Source organism: Choloepus didactylus, chromosome 10 (assembly GCF_015220235.1).
Source record: "Choloepus didactylus isolate mChoDid1 chromosome 10, mChoDid1.pri, whole genome shotgun sequence".
Classification (NCBI taxonomy): Eukaryota; Metazoa; Chordata; class Mammalia; order Pilosa; family Megalonychidae; genus Choloepus; species Choloepus didactylus.
The window spans coordinates 77,527,560-77,548,536 of record NC_051316.1 but is presented as its reverse complement, the minus strand read 5'-3'; the positions used below and the strand labels follow the sequence as shown (position 1 = coordinate 77,548,536).

Here is a 20,977-nt window from a genome sequence, read left to right as displayed (position 1 = left end):
ACTCTTGGTCCATGGTCTTTTCACTATAACCACTTTGTTATTTTGACCTCAAGCACAGGCATGAACATTTATTGAATTGAATTAACTCAGGCTCCTCATTATGAACCCTGACTATTTTTTTGCACATAGAACTCTTCTTTTAATGCTATTGTATAAGGAACAGTTCTTGACCTCAGTTTTTGGTAGAGGTATTAAATGTCCCACAAATGCAGAGGTAGACATAGTTGGTGGCCTACCCAGAGCCTCTTAAATCTCTTTTACTGGTGCTCTGAGCCCATCCTCCTATTTTTGTCTGCTATTCTGCAAACAGCTTACCTATGTGACCTTCTTGGTTGGATTGCCAGAGCACAGGGTGCATACATTCCACCTGCACACGCATACACCCATCGCTTTAAGCCAATAACTGTCTGATACAGAAACACAAAATCCCAACTTCATTGTTTTGAGATAGGACAGACTCAAAGAGGCAACATATTCACTATGGCTTTACGGAGCATAAGGCTAAAGCTGGAATTTTACCTGAAATCACACCTTTGCCTTATATCTTCCTCTTTCTGTTTTGCTCCCCTGTTCCCTTGCTCATTTCTCCAAGAAGCAATTCCTTAATAAATTACTTACACTTACACTTGAATCCTTACTTTAGAATCTGTTCCTTGATAATGGGACTGGAGAAAAATGTTATCCCTTTATATTAGTTCTTTTATCTGAATTTTATAGCTTATTCTGCTATCCTTTGCCACTCTCTCCATGCTCTTTTCTCCTAGTCTTGTGTAATACATTCTAGGTCCTTCTGTTTGATCATTTCTGGCTGCTATAGATGAACAGAGCAAACTTGGGAGATTTATGTGTAAAATTAGTATGTGTAGTTTTGAGTTAGGACTTGATGAAGTACTTGAACCTTCTGGAGTTTTCTACAGGTCCTTTCTCTGACTTTCTTTTTCTCAGTTGGAGTTGTTTTCTTTCTGAGTTTTTCTGAGACGCAACTTCCAAATAAATGAGCTTCATGAAACAGCGTAAGAACATGAGATGGTATAATAAAGTATCAAATTATGCAGTACAAAAAGAGAAGAAAGCAAACACCATAATAAGATGCTAATTGTGCAACAGACTCTGATTGAGTGACACTGATTAGAGCAAACACATCAAGCCCCATTCACCCTGACACCCTCCCCTCTTCCAGTCTCCATCAGCAAGCCATTAATGTGAATCAACACATTTTTCAACAAGAGACCACAGAGGTAAATCAACTTGGTTAGAGTTTTTTGGATTTGGGATTTGTGGACACTTAGCTACATTTTTAGGTTAAGAAATTCTTCTCTTCTGGGTATGAGTGTAAATATGATGAGTTTTATCATATAGCATACACTTGACAATTTATCTTTGGATGTCTTTTCATATTGTGCTGTCATAAAACATGACTTTCTACAGCAAATCTTAGCTTTCTACTCTTACAGGACTATGAGATCTGCTACAGAAATGTGGCTCAATACCAGTAAGAGAAAGTATGAAAATGTTTGCCCTCCCCCCAGGTGCTGCCATGCCCATGTAAATAAAATGTATCTGTAAATGCCCTGTTAAACATGTCATGAAAAATACTGCATATAATTTGCCTTTCCACAAAGCTCAGCAATCTCTAAGGGATCTGTTGGCAGAGAACAGGCATGCTCCAATTTGGTGCAAAACTTATTCCTCTTTATTCATTTTTTCCTTTTATAATCTTCCATTTATTTTCACTGTACTAATCCATGGATTTAGTATCCACATATGGAATGTGTGGCCTAGTGTCCTGATATTTTTAGATATATATAGTGCAAACTAGTGGTATAAACAAGACTTCGGGAGGGAATCTTTAAACTAGTTAACAGGCTGCTCTAGTGCCCTTAAACATTTCAAAACATGTATTTATCCACAAATAGCTAGTATGCTAATTACCACTTTTTATTATTTAGGTCATTAAACCAGCTTCCCTAGAGACAGCCCCTTGTTTGGTAATCTGCTTTGACCTACTATATATTCCTAAATGGAATCAAATGTTGTTTCTCAGGAAACACTATTTGCATATCTTATTTAGTAATTTAGACTGACCTTACTTGTAAATGGCTTTATCATGCTTCATTGACATTCATGTGACCTAAGAGATGATGGTGGCTATTGTTTATAACATTTGCAGTATCAAAACATTTTGCTTTTCTTTAGTTTCTAGGAAAGAGTGCTGCATCTTTAATAATGCTATAGATTAATTTATATAAACATATAACATAAAACAATGTAAACTGACTTCTCTTGAAAGCAATGTAGCGGTATCAAAATGGTCAGTCTTTGCTGACTCATCCTCATTACTGGGGGAAAACAAAACAAACAAACAAACACAAACTTAAGCCATTGTTTCTGTTATGATGGGTTTTGAAGAAATCTGCTTTACTCAAATTTAATCACCTTTTAACTTTAAGCTAATACTTTATTCCATAGAGTTTTCCTGGAAAACTGGAATCAATACTATTCTTCTCAATCAATGATCATCTTTTGAAACAGCAATGGTATTGTGAAATTGAGGTAATTTTATAGAAAAATAGAATCTAATGATACTTTAGTTGTCAAGCATTTTTCTATTTTCAAAAGCTTTTCATATTAATTTTATTGTAAATAATTACAGTGTCATGAAACAAATTTGCCCAACCCGACATTGGGATGCTTCAATTCACCAGAGAGTAAATATTCTATAATGCATATTGTTTCCCTGTTACCTTGAATAACAGGGACCTCAAGGGTAATCCTGTGCTTGTTGCTGAAATTATTGTTATTTAAAATAGAAAGAATTGTATTTCTTTAAATTATTTAGTCTTATTTTAATGATTCAATTATGTATGCCTTTTATAACTAACTAATGCTAATACTTTTGCAACCAATCATAGAATAAATAATAAACAAATCTATCTAATTGTGTCCTGTCAGGGAAAAGGGTAAAGAGTATTCAAGTCTATTTACAGAAGAAAAACATTGTTAAATAATAGGCTTCCTTCATTATCCAAATCTAATTTATTTCTGGAAATGTGTTGTATATTCCATGATTTAAAATAATAAAAATAATAATTGGTTCACACCAACCAACTTTTCTTGATCTGATTGAAACATTTTCAGACACCTATTTAACAAACTACCAAGGATATACAGAATACAAAGCATTTAAACACCAATTATCAATTACTGCATATTTAATGAACTCATCGATAATTATGTTTTTGTGCAGTAAGCAATAATACTGTTCAGCATTAGATATAGAGCACTTCAACACCAACAGTAACATATTCTGTAATGTAAATAAACCATTTGGGAATAATGTTGGTAAGATACTCACCTGCCTTCACAGTGGAACAGTCCCATTGTGTGGGAGCCACAGGGAGATGGAGGAGCTGTTGTAGATGCCAAGTAGTACCAGGTGCAGGGCCTCCTGGACAAGTGCCAGGCCATCCCACAAAACAAAGGTACTTATGATCCTTGCTGCAAATAATCTGTCATTACCTTTTCCAAAGAAGAAGAAAAACGTATAGCAAGTTGAAATAAACCAGCCACACAGTTGCTGTATAACAGAGGTAACAAGTAACTTCATACTAGCACATCTGATGACATTCTGTTGAAAAACCTTTAATTGCTTGACAATCTGTACCTGTGCTTTAGTGGAAGCACAGGGACACTAAAGCAGAAGAGGGTCCTATGACAGAGTGCTATTGGGGATGAAATCTGCCCTTGGTCCTTTTATGAACATTGCTGCAAGTTTACTAGATTGTTATACCTCCATCATCTACACCACTGCAATGAAACAGGTCCAGGTAGAGTTCTCTAAAGCTTGGATTTATGAAGAGAGACTGAATATTTAGCTGAATGAGGTCGAGGATGGCCAGGGACTTTATGATCCTCTCCAGAAGGCCACAGGTAGGGCATCCAAAGTGTCCCACCATCTGGAGGAGAATGAGGACTGGGAGTGTGGAGTGGCCTATATTCATATCACGCACCTGGGCAACTGGGCCAATCGCCACCACTGAACAGGCAAGAAGACCTGAGATGTCCTCCCTCCTGCCCCACCTCCCTGCTGTGCTCCTGGCAGGATCTTGTGGCAGGCTCCTGGACACCTTCTATTTTCTATCGAGTCTGGAAATCATGTTTTAGAATAAGCCAGATTATTATTTTTCTCTTTTTTTGGTAATGTGGTAAATTGCTTCTGTGTTTACCCAAGTGAATACACTGCTTTATTGTTGGCCAAGTGTATCTGAGGGCTCCACTTTCAGAAATGAGAAATCTTGGAGTCAGGATATTTTAGTTCTCAGAGGGAAAGAAATTATGAATGGGTCTGGTCCTAAAATGCTGTTGTTTATTTGTTTTTACCTTTTACTTTTTTTTATTCTTATTTTTTTTTTAGAGAAATTCTAGTTTTGCTGAGAAGACGTGCATAAAATATAGGGTTCCCATATACTACCTTATTCCTTCTTTTTAATTAGACCAGTTGTAGGTTTACAGAAAAATCTGGCATAAAATACAGAGTTTCCCTATACCACTCTACTATTAACACCTTGCATTAGTGTGGTACATTTGTTACAATTCATGAAAGAACATTTTTACAAGTGTACTATTAACTATAGTCCATGGTTTACACTAGGGTTCATTGTATTCTACCAACCTATGGATATATTTTTTTAATTTCTATTGTGTATATATAGCTATGTGTGTGTGTATGTGTATATATATATATATATATCTTAAAATACTCCCTTTTATCCATGTTTAAATATTTTATTTCAATGCTGCTAATTATGATCACCATTTATACTACCATCACCACTATCCATTACCAAAACTTTTCTATCATCCCAAATAGAAACTGTACAATTTAAACATTAACTCTCCATTGCCTACTCCCGACCCACCCCTGGCAAACTATCTTCTAGTTTCTGACTCTATGAATTTATTCTATTTTTTCCACATCGTTGAGCTCATGCAATATTTGTGGCTGGCTTATTTCACTGAACATGATGTCTTCAAGGTTCATCCATGGTTTTACAAAGATTTAAACTTCATTCCTTATTATGGCTGAATAATATTGCATCATGTGTATATACCACATTTTGTTTATATATTTATCAGTTGACGGACACTTGGGTTGCTTCCATCTTTTGTCAATTGTGAATAATGCCACTGTGAACATAGGTGTGCTAATATCTGTTTGACTCCCTGTTTTCAATTCTTTGGGGTATTTCCCTAGAAGTGGAATTACTAGATCATTTGGTAATTCCTTACTTAACTTTCTAAGGAACTGCCAAACTACTTCTGTAGCAGCTGTACCATTTTGCATTCCCACCACCAATGAATAAGTAGCCATTCCAGTGGGTGTGAATGGTACCTCATTGTTGTTTATATTTGAATTTCATGATGGTTAATGATATTGAGCATCTTTCCATATGATTTTTAGCCATTTGTATATCATCTTTAGAAAAATAGCCCTTTTAATTGGGTTGTTTGTCTTTTTATTGTTGAGTTGTAGGATTTCTTTATGGATTCTGGAGATTAGACCCTTATCGTAATGTGGTTTCCAAATATTTTCTCCTGATTTGTAGGTTGTTGTTTTACTTTCATGATAGAGTTCTTTGATGCACAAAGTATTTAATTTTGATGTGGCCCATTTATCTATTTTTTCTTTTGCTGTTTGTGCTTCGGGTATAAAATCTAAGAAAGCGTTGCCTAACACAAAGTCATGAAGGTGATTACCTATGTTTTCTTCTAGGAGTTTTATAGTTCTGTTTCTTATCTTTACATCTATGATCCATTTTAATTGATTTTGCATTGATTTTTCTTTTGTAAATGGAGATACAGTTTTCCCAGCACCATTTGTGAAGAGAATACTCTTTCCCAATTGAGTGATCTTTGCCCCCTTGTCAAAAATCAGTTGGCCATAAATTTGAGGTTTAATTTTTGAGCACACAGTCTGGTGTCATTGGTCTATATGTCTGTACTTGTGCCAGTGCCATGCTGTTTTGATTACTGTAGGTTTGTAGTAAGTTTTAAGATTGGGAAGTGAGAGTCCCCCAACTTTGTTCTCCTTTTTCTAGATAGCTTTGGCTATTTGGTACCCCCCACACTGCCATGTGAATCTGATAGTTGGCTATCCTATTTCTGCAAAGAAGGTTTTCAGAAAATTGATTGGAATTGAATTTAATTTGTAAATTTCTTGGGTAGATTTGACACCTTAACAATGTTTACTCTTCCAATCCAAGAACACAGAATATCCTTCAATTTATTTAGGTCTTCTATTACTTTTTAAACAATATTTTGTGGTTTTCAGCATATAAGGCCTTTACCTCTTGGTTAGATTTATTCCTAGACATTAAATCCTTTCAGTTGCTATTGTAAATGGTTTTTTTTCCCCTTGAATTCTTCTGCAGATGGTTCATTACTACTGTAAAGAAACACTACTGATTTTTTGGGTCTTGATCTTTTACCCTGCTACTTTGCTGAATTCATTTATTAGCTCTAGAAGATTTGTAGATTTTTCAGGATTTTATGTAAATAACATTGGGCCATCTGGCAATACAGAAAGTTTTACTTCTTCCTTTTCCTTTTGGATACCTTTTATTTCTTTTTCTTGTTCAATTGCTCCATCTAGAGCTTCCAATACAACATTGAATAAAAGGGGCCATCCCTGACTTTTTCCAGTTCTTAGAAGGAATACTTTCACTCTTGCATCATGAAGTATGGTGTTAGATGTGGATTTCAAATATATTCCATTTATCATATTGAGAAAAATTCTTTGTATTCCTAGATTTCTAGATTCCTAGATTTCTAAGTTTTTATCAAGAAGCTGTGCTAGATTTTTTTAATGCCTTTCCTGTATCAACTGAGATGATTGTGTGTGTATGTGTGTGTGTGTGTGTGTGTGAGTGTTTTTCCTTTATTCTGTTAATGTTGTGTATTACTTTAATTGATTTTCTTTGGTTCTTGCGTATCTGGGATAAATCCCACTTGATCATAATGTAAAGTTCTTTTAATGTTCTGTTGGATTTGGTTTGCTAGTATTTTGTTGAGGAATTTTATATGGGTATTCATAAAAGATACTGGTCTGTGATTTTCCTTTCTTTTTTCTTTATCTGGCTTTGGTATGATGGTGATGTTGGTCTCATAGAATGAGTTAGAGAGTGTTCACTTCTCTTCAATTTTTTGGAAGAATTTGATCAGGGTTGGTGTTAATTCTTCTTGGAACATTTGGTAAAATTCCCCCATGAAGCCATCTGGTCCTGGGTTTTTCTTTGTTGGGAGGTTTTTGATTACTGATTCAGTCTCTGTACTAGTTATTGGTTTGTTTGGATCTTCTGATTCATGAATCAGTGTAGGTAGTTTGTGTATTTCTAGGGATTTGTCCATTTCATCTAAGTTACCTAATTTATTGGTATATAGTTTTTCATAGTATCCTCATATAGTTCTTTTTATTTCAGTGGGGTCAGTAGTAAGTCTCCCCTTTACATTTCTGATTTTTGTCATTTGTGTCCCCTCTCTCTTTTTCTTTGTCAGCCCAACAAAAGTCTTGTCAGTTTTATTTATCTGTTCAAAGCACAAACTTTTGGTTTTGTTGATTCTATTTTTTTAAATTATTATTTTTAAAATTCTCTGTTTCATTTCATTTCAACTCTAATTTTGGTATTTACTTCATTCTGCTCACTTTCAGTTAATTTTGTTCTTTTTCTGTATCCACTTGTTTTGAGGTTAGGTGTCAGATTTGAGATATGTCTTCCTTTTTAATGAAAGCACTTACAGCTGTAAATTTCCTTCTGAAAAGGCATTGCCTTTTTGGCATCTCATAAGTTGTGTTTTCATTTTCATTCACTTCAAGACATTTCCAAATTACCTTTGTAAATTATTCTTTGACGCAGTGGTTGTTTTGAAGTATAATTTCCAAATGAATGTTTAATTTCCACATATTTGTTAATTTTCCATTTCTTCGTCTGTTATTATTTTCTAACTTGATCTCGTGGTTGGAGAAGATACATTTATGATTTCAATAATTTTTAATTTGTTGATACTTGTTTTGTAAACTAAAATATGATGTATCCTGGAGAATGATCTATGTGCACTCAAGGAGAATGTGCATTCTGTTTTTGTTGGTCAAGTGTTCTATACATGTCTATTAAGTTTAGTTGGTTTATAGTACTGTGTAAGTCTTCTATTTCCTTATTGATCTTCTCTCTAGATGCTCTAGTCATTATTTAAAGTGGCATATTAAAGTGCCCTACATTTAATGTGGAACCATCTATTTCTCCCTTCAAATCTGTCAGTATATGCTTCATATATTTTGGGGCTCTACTATTAGGTGTATATATATTTATAATCATTGTGTCTTCTTGTTGAATTGACCCCTTAATCAGTATGTAATGATTTGTCCTTGGACCTTACAACAGTTTTTGACTTAAAGTCTATTTTATCTGATATTAGTATAGCTGTCCAGTTCTCTTTTAGTTACTACTTGCATGATATATGTATATGTATATATACATATATGCATATATATTTTTTCATCCATTCACCTTCAACCTGCTTATGTCTTTGAAGCTAAGGTTTGTCTCTTGTACACACCATATAGTTGGATCCTGCGTTTTGAAATCTATTCTGCCTATCGCTGCCTTTTTAATTCAATATTATTGATATATATTTACATACCCTAAAATCATCCACAGTGTACAATCGATTGTTCACAGTACCATCATATAGTTGTGCATTCATTACCATAATCAATTGTTGAACATTTTTGTTACTCCAAAAAAAAAAAAAGAATAAAAATAAAAGTAAAAAAGAACACCCAAAACATCCTATCCCCCCATATGCCCTATTATTCATTTAATTTTTGTCCCCATTTTTCTACTCATCTGTCCATACACTGGATAAAGGGAGTATAAGCCACAAGGTTTTCACAATCACACAGTCACACCATATCACTGCCTTTTGACTAGAGAGTCTAAGCCATTTATATTTAAAGTAACTTTTAATAATACAGGTCTCATATCTTTTTTAAACCATAATTCTTCCATTAATTCCTACTTCCATATTTTTTTGATATTATGTATTCTATTTTGAGCCACTTCTCATTTTTCGATGGATATATTTTTCATATATTTTCTCTGTGGTTACCATCAGGATAAAATTTATTCTCCCAAATATGTAATATCATTTTTGATTTGACACTCAACTAACTTTAAGAGTATACACATACACTGTTCCTATATCCCTCCATCCCCACTTTTTGTTTCTACTTGTTACAAATTATATCTTTGCATGTTGTATGTCCAAAATCATATATTTATCATTGTATTGTGTGCATTTGTATTTTAGCATCTGTAAGAAAATGAAGTGGAATTAAATACCAAAAAATTCAATACAATATTAGTGGCATTTACAATTATCAAGTAATTGTTTACCAGAAGTCTTTATTTCTTTAAGCCACTTTCTTTCAGTATGAAGAATTCCTTTTAGCATTGCTTGTAGGGTAGGTCTACTTGTAATGAACTCCCTCAGCTTTTGTTTATCTGGGAATGTCTTAATCTCTCTCTGTCTCTCTCATTTTTGAAAGAAAGTCTCACTGGGTATAAAATTCTTGATTTTAATTGTTTTCTCTCAGAGCTTTAAGTATTTCAACTCACTGCCTCCTTGTTTCCCTGGTTTCTGTTGAGAAATCAGCACTTAATCTAATCAGGACTTCCTTGTACATACTACCTTGCTTTTCTCTTTCAGTTTTCAGAACTCTCTACTTATCCTTAGCCTTTAACATTTTAATCACCATGATCTGGGCCTATTTCTCTTCATGTTTATCCTGGTTGCTGTTTGATGGAGTGCCTGTTTGTACATATTCACTTCTTTTGACAAGTTTGGGAACTTCTCTGTCATCATTTCTTAGACTAGTCCTTCTACTCCTTTCTCTACTTCTCCCTTAGGGTTCCCTTAATGCATGTATTGTATACTTGATTGTGTCCCACCAACCTCTTAAGCTATTTTTGCTCTGTATGTGTGTGTGTAAATGTATGTATATGTATATATGCATGTATGTGTGTGTATGTGTGTGTGTGTGTGTGTGTATTCTTTCTGGTTTTCAGCCTGACTCATTCCAGTTGTCTTTTCTTCAAGTTTATTGATTCTTTCTTCTGCCAGCTCCAATCTGCTGTTAAAACCCTCCTGGGAATTTTTCATTTCATGTATTTTGGTCTTCAACTATAGTAATTCCATTTGGTTCCTTTTTAAAATGTCTATTTCTTTATTGAGATTCTCATATTCTTCATTTGTTTGTTTTACTGATATTCTTTAGTTCTTTCTCTAGATTTTCCTTCATCTCCTTGAGCATTTTGAAGATTTTTTTAAAGTCTTTTTCTATTATGTCCACAGTCTGGTCTTCTTCATTGTTGTTTTCTGGACCTATATCCTCTTACTTTGGATGAGAAATCATTTCCTGTTTCTTTGTTTGTCTTGTAATATTTTCTTGCACAGTATACATTTTAATATTTCAAAATGTTACCCCTTGCATTTAGTTTCTGAACTGTTTCCTGATTTTGTGTCCAAATAGTGATATGACAGAGATTTTCTTAAGTGCAAACAGCTAACAAAACCAAACTAGTGCAAAACATGCTTTCACAGTCTTTGCAATTTTGCTGTGTGTTGGCTGGTGTTATTCAGAGTCTAACCCTCCTATGAAGAGTGTCAGCCCAAGGTGAAGACAAAGTGCAGGGTCCTGCCTGTCTTTTCTGGGCCTGTATCTTATCCTTGGATTGTGCTTGCTAGTGACTTCAGGAGTTCCCCTATTTACAGGGATATGAATGTCCCCTCTTATCCCCAGGAAACAGATTTCCTTCTCTCAGGTTCTCCACCACATGACTTAAATCAGGTATGCCTTTGCCTCTAGCCACCTGACTCAATTGTGTCTTTTTTTTTTTGGGGGGGGGCCCTGTTTTTCTACTCATCCATCAATACACTGGACAAAGGGGAGTGTGGTCCATATGGCTTTCCCAACCACATTGTCACCCCTCATAAGTTACATTTTTATACAATCGTCTTCAAGATTCAAGGGCTCTGGGTTGTAGTTTGATAGTTTTGGGTATTTACTGCTAGCTATTCCGATTCATTAGAACCTAAAAAGGGTTGTCTATATTGTGCATAAGAGTGCCCACCAGAGTTACTTCTCGGCTCCTTTTGGAATCTCTCAGCCACTGAAACTTATTTCATTTCATTTCACATCCCCCTTTTGGTTCACTTGTGTCTTATACTGCTTTCCCTGTCTCAAGGTGCTTTTGTCTGAAAGGCAATTTCTGGGATGGAGGGAGGGAGAATGCAAGCCAGAGAAGAGTTTCCCAAGTCAGTCTTTCCCAAGTGGAACAAGGCCAGGGGCCCATAAAGGGATCACTGGCCTGTTTCATACTGCCCTGATGAGAGGTTGAGGGAGGGCCAACAAGAGTGCCAGGAGCTTCTCCTCTGGCTCCTTGAAACTGTGTTTTGTTTTGTTTTTTAAATTCTGCTCTTGCCCAGTAAATTCAGCCCTTTAACTGTTTTCCATAGTTTTGAGGAAGGGTACCATCTTTAAGTCTCTTCTGTCACTTTTGCCTGGGGTGGGTTGGAACAATGTTGGCCTTCAGAACTGGGTCCCCAGGGATCTGAAGAAGCCAATCAGTAGTAGTTATCAGCAGCCATACCACACACCTCTGTATCTTGGGGAAGTAGGTTTTTATATCCCTCTCTTGCATCAGCAAGTGGTCCGGGGCTGGGGTTGAATACCTCACTGATCTCTGCTGCCTGGTGCATCAGCCTGGGGGATGGGTGACAGTGGACACTTCCCAGAGAGGGCAATGCACTGGTATTTACCATGACTTCCCAGTGTCTTCCTCCTGCTCTTCCCTTCATGCTGCAAAGTGTTCTCTTTTTCCCTGGAGCTTGGAAATATTTGATTCAGACAGTTCCTGCCTGTTTAGTAGTTGTTCTGATGGAGGGTCTGATTTCTGGAGCTTCCTAATCCATCATCTTTCCACAATCCCCACTAGTGTTGTTGCTTTTAATGCATAGGTTTGTTTAAGGGGTAAATCATGTGTGGCCTTGATTAGTCTCTGATATGGTTTTTACAGTGATCCCACATGTTCAGTTAGGAGTTTAGCTCTCATGATAGCATCATGACCACTAAAGCTCTAAGCTATGCATGACTGCTTAGCTCTGTTGCTGCTTTGCTCCTTGATTCCTACCCTTTCATATTGCTTTTACACTTAAAGACAAAACAAAACAAAAATCCCCACTCTGTTCCAGGAATCACATCAGGGGACTCACAAACTGCTGCTTAATACGATTGCTGTCCTTGATTTTCAGATGTTTTTCTCTTTAAAGCTGTACTTACTAATGCTGGTGGATTCTCTGCCCTTTGCTTAGAAATGTAACTTGTCCCCATGTATGGCTGTGCACAATTCCAGGGTGTGCTATTCACACCAATACCAGAGGATCTTGCCTGTTTTATGGCAGCTTCCTTACTGAAAACCCTTGTGTATACATCAAACATCTTAGTTTTTTCTTGTATTTGCATACATCAAAGAGTTGACATCTGTCAATTGATTATAAAGGACATTCAGATATTTTTCGATCTGCTACTGTAGATGTTCATTTTTGTCATTTTAAGGAAAAGGGATATATGTAACTGTGTGGAAAGGAGATATGTACCTCTGGGGCACATGTGACAGACATTGGAGCCTTGTTGGTCTACCAAGTGCTTGTGTAATACAGACATTCTCAGTTTCCTACTTCTCAGTCCTTTCCTTTCTGTACTGGAAGGGGTAGTACTTAATTGCAAAGATTGGAAGCTCTAATTAATGGGTGGATGATACTATGCTATGAGACTACATATATTGATATTAAGGTAATGGATGTGCTTTACACATGTATCAAGGAAAATTCTACAGCTTTATGCCAAAGTCATTAATATGGACCTTTGATACTATGTATTCCTGAGCATAAATTAATTTTTTGAAATGGTTTTATAGCCTAGATCTTATGTGTATTATAAGAATGTAATTATTTGGTTTTCTTTAGCATTCAGCACTAAAGCCTACAATAAAAATTATAACAATCTGTGTAACAATTAGATGAAAGGCCATGTTGTCTGGTTCATGCTTCTATTATAGAATATATTAGGAATTGGTTTTTCTTATATATCACTAAGGGGGAAATCAATATTTATATTTCTTAAGAGTTGTCCAATAAAACATTGGCCTATGATTTAGCAAAAAAAGTAAAGCTTTGCATTGTAATATTTTAGAGTTATAAAAAAAAATGAAACAACTTTCCAGATCAGATAAAATATGTTTGGAGTTGATCTTATTGAATAGACTTTGTCATCTGATTTTGCTGACTGGAACCCTACATTATGCACAAGTTAATTACTTGGGCATCTCTTCTGATGCACAGAAACTCTAACCCAATCTATCTATTTGTACCTCTGTACCTTAGGATATGGCCATTATATAAAAGGGAAAATGGCAAAATTTGGCATTCAAAATGTAGCTCTGTAGCATCCTTCCTTCTTGAGTATGTACTATCATTAGGTCCTCACCAAAAGTCACATTCTAAATAACACATTTAGAAGTGTCATTAAATTTTCTGTTTCCTCGAGCTGTGTATATAATGCAAAATCTTAGTTTTAGAGTAGTCTCTGCTTGCATTTGTAAAAATGATACACAAAATAAACATCATATAAAATCCTTCTCTTTTTTTTATAAAAGCAATCTGCTGTCTCTTTATGCTAAAGTATCCCATTTTAGTTAATATCTTAATATTTAGTTATCTAAATATCTGCAAATGTTCATTTATGTCATAAAATATTAACTGGCTACTAGTATTTGTATACACACACATACAAACACACACATATGACAATGAGAACTCTTAAGAATTTCCTTACTTTTATCCCATTTTCCTAGTCTCTGCTTCATTCTCTGGGCCCTTGAAATATCTTTATAAAAAAGGTTATTGTAGTAAACTGTGTGTTATTCCTTTTCATACTACATTAAATATTCTTTGTTGCCCTGAAGAGAAATCTTACTGGCATTATTTGTCATAATCAACAAGCAATTGTTAAATGCCCACTATTGATTTTGTAGTGTGATAGGTGCTTCGAACTATCTTGTTACGAACTAACTTGATATGAACTATCAAGTATAAGACTATACTTACGAAAGGACCAAAACCCATTATTTAAAACAATGAGATATTAAACATTTTAAAAATTAATAAACAGGCTAGAAAAATCGCATTTGTGTCCAGAGAGAAATATATGCAATGATGGTAGGAGGGAAATGTCATCTTAGTAAGACATTTATTTATTAAAGCCATCCAGAAAAACACCTAGAATGTAGAGATGAGATTGACAAAAGATGGCTATTAGATTGAAAAGGCTGAGCTCAACATATATTACGGGGGGGGGGGGGGTGCGGAATGAAGAGCATTATTTTTTATTTCTCCCTCAAAATTGGTCCATCTTTAATATTGGGTAGCATATACTTAACTTCCCAGATGCAGTGGATTGAATTTAGACATGTTCTTGATCTTGATTTGCATTCCTATCAGTGGGTATGAACCTACTGAAAGTGAGATCTCTTGAAGGTGTTATTTTAGTTAAGGTATGAGCCAACTGAATGAATTGGACCTTAACCCTGATTATGGGAGTTCATCGTAAGCAGAAAAAATTCAAACACAGAGAGAGAGACACAGGAAGGGTTTGTAAGATGGAAGTCAACAGAAACCGGAAGAGAAAGGAGAGGACACCACCATGTGATTGCAAAGCCGAGGAAACCCAAGGATTGCTGACAGCCAGCACCAGAGGGTTACAGGCTCTGCAGAGAAAGCACTGCCCTGCTGATATCTTGATTTTGGACATCTCCTGGTTTCCAAGCCATGAGCCAATACATTGTCTTTGTTTAAGCCAACCCACTGTGTGGTATTTGTCACAACAGCCTGGAAAATTGAGACACCATAGTTACTTGCCACTTTCCTATATTATTGAAAGAGGCTTTTTCTCACCTGTGTTAACTGGTAAATATGAACCCTGAGGCCAAGAGGAGTATTGGTTGATAACAGTGAGTAATTGATTTCTATTGGCTGTGGATGGTTATAAATATTAACTCTCATGATGAGGTTAAGCAGATTTTCAGATGAAGACTGAATTTGTCAATAGACTTAGTTAATAGGGAATCTTCAAGTGAAAACATACATTTTAAAGAAAATAACTGGTTCAAACATTTAAAATTTATAGGCCACTTTTCCAGTGCCATTTCATACCTGAAAAATCAGCAATAAAATCATTTGGAGAATTATTATTTCATACAGATTTTAACATAGAGTCTTTTTCTTGGGCAGTTTTTGAAAATAGGTTATAAAACTTTCTGTAATTGTTGAGATGAAACTCTGATGGACTAGATAATCTCCATTCCTTCCAGGCCATGCTTTTTATATTGCAATAATTCTTCCAAAGCCGGTTAGGAAACTCTTAAATTCAGCCTTGGTTGGTGTAATTATATAGCTGCGAAATAGTAAACCTTATACTGTCCTTCTGTATTTTGTAAACAAGGCCTCACTTTACCAAATAGCTGGGAATATATGGTCATTACATTAAAATAGCAGTTCCAGAATAAGACAAGCTTAAGCACAAATGGAAAAATACAGTAGTCATTCCCTTACTAGGGATTTGCTATAAAATGGATTTGCAAGTAGTTAGTCTTCATGGGGGGTTAGAGAAAGAAATAAACTCAATCAAATGTGAAGATTTGAAACCAGTGAATCATGATTGATGATAATTTTGGCAAAGCAAAAGCTAAGCCACACTCACACTCCCTTTATCCAGTGTATGGACAGATGAGTAGAAAAATGGGTACAAAAATTAAATGAATAATATGGGGGGTTGGGGGGCATGGGATGTTTTGGGTGTTCTTTTTTACTTTTATTTTTATTCTTATTTTCATTTCCTTTGGAATAATAAAAATGTTCAACAATTTTGTGGTGATGAATGCACAATTATATGATGGTACTGTGAATAATTGATTGTACACTGTGGATGATTGTATGGCATGTGAATATAACTCAATAAAACTGAATTTAAAAAAAAAAAAAAACTATCACATAGAGACAGAAAGTTGATTACATGTTACCAGGGACTGGGAGCAGGGACGGGGGTATCATTGCTAAATGGGTACAGAGTTTCTCTTTGGGGTGATGGGAATAAATTTGTTAATGGAATGTGGTGATGGTAGCACAATATTGACAATGTAATTAATATCACTGGATTGTACACATGAAAGTGGTTATAATGGGGAATTTTATGTTGTATATATGTTACCAAAATAAAAAAAAAAACAGTATGAAACTAAAAAAAAAAAAAACTAAGCCACATACATTAGTGAATTCTGTTAAACATGAGTTAGCTAATTTATAAATAGCTATTTAGCAAGACAAACAGAAAAACAAATGTGCTATCTCTAGAGAGCACCTCAACTGTCTTTTCAACATGTGTATCTCTTGAATAATCTATAGTTTAAAACATGAAATTGGTTTTCCTTTCTTTACACACATCCACAAACATTGTTTCACTTCTAACTGTAGATATCATTGTGATACATGTTATTGGTATTTTTGTGCTTTCTAATTTGAACTATCCACCATGTTATTTTATTGCCTATTATTTTTAACAGTGAAATTTTGGAGTTCAGTTGTTAATATTAGTCATGCTAATTGGCATTTCTACAGGGCTTTTCTGCTGATTCAGAATCTTTCCAGATTTAAACTGCTTCCTTGAAATTTGATGGTTAGGTTAGCAGCTTGTTCACTTTTCATTTTACTAAAAAAATAAAAATAAATTGGAGTTCTCCTTGAACTTAAATATGTCAGTTTTGGGAATTCCATTAGCAGCATGTTGAAGGGAAAACATGTTGCAATGGTTCAGCACTGGTTTGGAATCAGAGAGAATTGAATTTAAACTGCAACTCCATATCTTCCTGGTCATGCAACTATATTTTCTGTCACATCCAAATGTTTCCTCACAATCCAAGAGGGTTCTCCAGTTTTGGTTCCTTTTTATGTGTCGTTCAGTAAATGCATAGTAACTTTTCAATTCCTGTATTTTCTCCTTTGTAAAAGGAAATAGTATCTACTTGTGTTTTTTTTTTTATTTAAATGAGATAATAACTATAGCAGCATGAATTTGTTCCCAAACAATAGTAAAAAAAAATATCATTTTGCATAAGTTTGCTAAATTAAATGAAATTTATCATAAGCATAGGGTGGGAAGACCCCCAGATACATGTTATTATGGGTGCTCTTTTCCATCTTCAGCATGGTGCACTATTCTCAAAAATACTTTAACCCTCTGGCCTTACTCTATCACTGTTGCCACCAGGATGCTCACTGTCAAAGCCCTTACAGTCCATTAAAGACAGGTGTCTCCACATCCTCTATGCCAAGTATGGGCACCAGCAACTTTTATTGGTAGTGGATGTTGAAAGATCCAGCCATCAAATGAGCTCAGTACAGCAGAACTCGAGCTGCCTTCAAGGGGATTTCCACACAGGTCCCTACCATTTAAGGAAAATTTTACTACATCCCTTTGTCAAGTCCCTCCTAACATTCTCAAGCCACTGCTACTCTTGAGTACCATCCTCACCTTGCAAGTTGGGGACCTTCCTCAGTTACCTTCTCCTCTTCCTCGGAAATACCCACCTAAATTGTCCTCCCACACAAAAATCTGGATAGAGTTGCACAGAGATGCCTTACAACTTCTGTTTTGAGCCCAGGAACACAAAAGTTCGACAACCTCTGAGACCTGAAGGCCAGAACTTTCTGGAAGAGAAGATAGCAGAGTTGCCTTTTCATTTCTCCGGGAGTCTACTCTGGCTAGAAATAGGAGATAGTCTTTAAAAGCTTGATAAAATGTCCTGCTACAAATATAGATTACCCAGCAGAAATGTAGTAGGTAGAACAGGACCTCTTAAGAAGGAAACAATACCCAGGAGCCATTGACAGCCCAGACTCCCTTTCACTTTGAATTACCGCTCTGCTCTCTGAACTTGCTTAACAACATGCCTGTCCCAGCATCACTCCCCCAGGAGAAGGAAGCAACAGGCACTGAGCTCCTGAGGGAAGGCTCAGGGCGGCAGCTGCAACAGTCCCTGAAGTGCCAAGTCCCTGAAATGCTGCTTGGCCTCACTAATGAAATACATTCCTGTTCTTGTCAGCCCGGCCTAATTTAGGCTGAGGCTTCAAGGGACTATGAAGTTATAAATGAAAGGCCTCAGTGAAAATAGCCGGGGATTCTCTGACCTAAGCCTGGGATTCTAGTTCAGTTCTGAGATTATACCCTTCCATAGAGATCGCATTTGGAATCCAAGCTCCTTAGACAGGATGTGGCTCCAGTTGCTGGTCTGGATCCTGTGACTCCTCCACATCCAAGCTACCAGCCCATATGTACATTTTGGTTGCCCTGATATTAGGCTGGTGGTGTAGGGCTTGGTGCCTTATAATTCCAGGTGGCCCGTTTTCCTTGTATTCTATGTCACTGACACCTCCTCAAGCACAAGTATAGGAAATGTGTGAATGATGCCCCTGGGAATTTTGCAACTTTGCAAACCCTGAATGAGGGGCAAAGTATTTGAAAACTTTTTCTAGTGAAATAGCACGTCATCTTCACAGGATGTTTCAGCTAATACAGTTTTCTTCTTTTGGGGCCATCTTACTTTCCCATAGAGGTAAGGATCTGGAGAAGGGAAATCACATGCTAGAAGCAGAGGGAGAGTGGGCTTCCCTCTGCAACTGGGCCTCCACTTCATTTTGGAAAAGTCACTCACTAGCCTCTGGTGTGTTTTATCCTTGCCTGATTTCTCAATAATAGTGCTTCTGCATTTTTTTTCTATTGCTCTGATGTTGTATCTGGAAGGGGTTTCATTTGCAATAGCCTCATAACCAAGACTTTTTCATAAGAAAAATATTGCCCAAGCAAAGAAAAAATTTTTTCTGCATTGTGATTACATGCCTCCATAGCTATGCCATAATATGGTGAGGCATTTAGATCTTTGAAAATATCTTAATATTAAATTTAGTTATTGCATTTAAAAAATATTGCAGTAGATTTCATTCTGACACTTGGAAATGTGCTTGCAACTTTGAAATCAGAAAATACTCTGGTGCAGAAGTTTCAGTCATTTGAGTTATAAGACTGATGATATACAGTGTGGAAGGCCATTACAAATTCTGCTGCAATTATTTTGTCTTCTTTATCTGAATTTTGTTATTTTATTACTTTCTTTGATACTAGTCGAGAAAAGCATGTATCTTTTATAGTTCTCTGTAATATACGTTAGTTTGGATTTGACTTTCTGCCATTTTTGATATTGAGTGAAACATCTCATATTTAACACTGCACAAATAGCTTTAAAAGGACTTTTTCCTCATTTAATAATTGGCCAATCTTCAAAAAATTCATCACAAAAATTACACTTGTGTTTTGGTAAGTTTGTATTGAGTTCATATGTTAACAAATAGAAAGTAGATAATAGTAGCCACTTCAAGAAATGAAAAGATTGAATTTGATAATCTGAAGTTAGAGCATCAATGTACCAACGTTCACAAATCCAATTCATAAATTACCTTAAGCAGGATTAAAATATCGCAAATTTGTGAACTAACAATAAATGGAACTTGATAGCTGATGCAAAAAAAAAGTAAACTTCCTATTTGCCTACCTTGGAGAGCTGTACTTATAATAATGCACTCTTATCCCAACAAAGCCAGAGCTCATCTTCTGTAAGGTTTCCCAGTTCCCGTTCAGGGATTAGGAATGTTCAGAAGCGAGGATCTTTAGGCGTTAATGGTGTTTAGCTGTGTTAGTGGGGTTACTGGTGTAAAGCTGATGTTGACTGACTTTTAGAAGCTTGATGACTGGAAGGAGGCACTTGCTGATTTGCTGTTTTGTAGACAAGTGTGGCTGCCACTGATTGGTTGACTTTTAGGACTGGGATTTATCACTGATTTGCTGAGTTAAGAAGCTTGGGATTGTCATCGATTTGTTAATGTTCAGAAGCATAGTTACTTGAGGGACTCTGTTGAAAACTGACTGATTTTCCTAAGCATGGAGTGAGACTATCCTATTTGGCTGAGTTTCAGAGCATGCATGATGATCCAAAGTTACCTAAATTAATGGTGATTACTTTGCTTACACCTTGGATCTTTGGTCAAAGAACAGTTGCTTCCTTTGTTGATTATGAAAAATAATTACTTATAGTTCTCAGTCCCTCTTTTTGGTCATCCTTCAGTCAAACCTGCAGAAGAGACCATAAGGAATTTTCCAGGTCTTCACTTGTAGAGGTATGATTTTAAGTTAGCATTGCCATTTAATTGATTTAGGTGTCTTGAAAGATAAACCATTTTAGAATAGTTTGTTGAAAAATGCTGAATGTAGAACATTTAGGGTGTCCTGAAAAAGTTAATAGAAGACATAGGACATGGTCTGTATAAATACAGGACATGTGGCAACTCTATTAATAGGGCCAATATGAAGATAATGCTTGTGTGGTTATAATTGTGTAACTGAAAATTTATAAAGAAAAATTAGAATAAGATAGTGATAAGTAGAGTGATCATGCATCATACTTGTGAGTGCTTATTAAAAGAAAATATTTTTTACAATAAAAATGGTTTATGAAAGCTAATTTTCAGAAGTAGCATTAAGTGAGTGACTATTTTTAAGAGTGATTACCAGAAAGAAAACTGCACTCAAAATTATAGGAAAGCTTTACAGTATGGCCCAGTTGGCTGATTATATGTATTTGTGTTTGTGTGTGTGTGTATGTGTGTTTATGTGCATTTACATTATAATTAGCAGCTATTCACAGGAAATCCTGTTTAAGCATATGATTAGCGTAAGAATTCTTATATTAGACATATT

The 20,977-nt window shown here is 35.7% G+C and overlaps 1 protein-coding gene across 7 annotated transcripts in view; it reads left to right on the top strand.

Annotated features, from left to right (window-relative positions):
• LINGO2 (leucine rich repeat and Ig domain containing 2) overlaps window positions 1-20,977 on the top strand; it is a 1,372,285-nt gene that overhangs the window by 650,247 nt on the left and 701,061 nt on the right. The window contains exon 4 of one of the 7 annotated variants that reach the window (XM_037797545.1): window positions 2,470-2,553. The exons of the other annotated variants lie outside the window; for them this stretch is intronic. The gene's annotated coding sequence lies outside the window, so the exon portion shown is untranslated. The remainder of the gene's footprint in view (window positions 1-2,469; window positions 2,554-20,977) is intronic. 7 annotated transcript variants of the gene reach the window in all.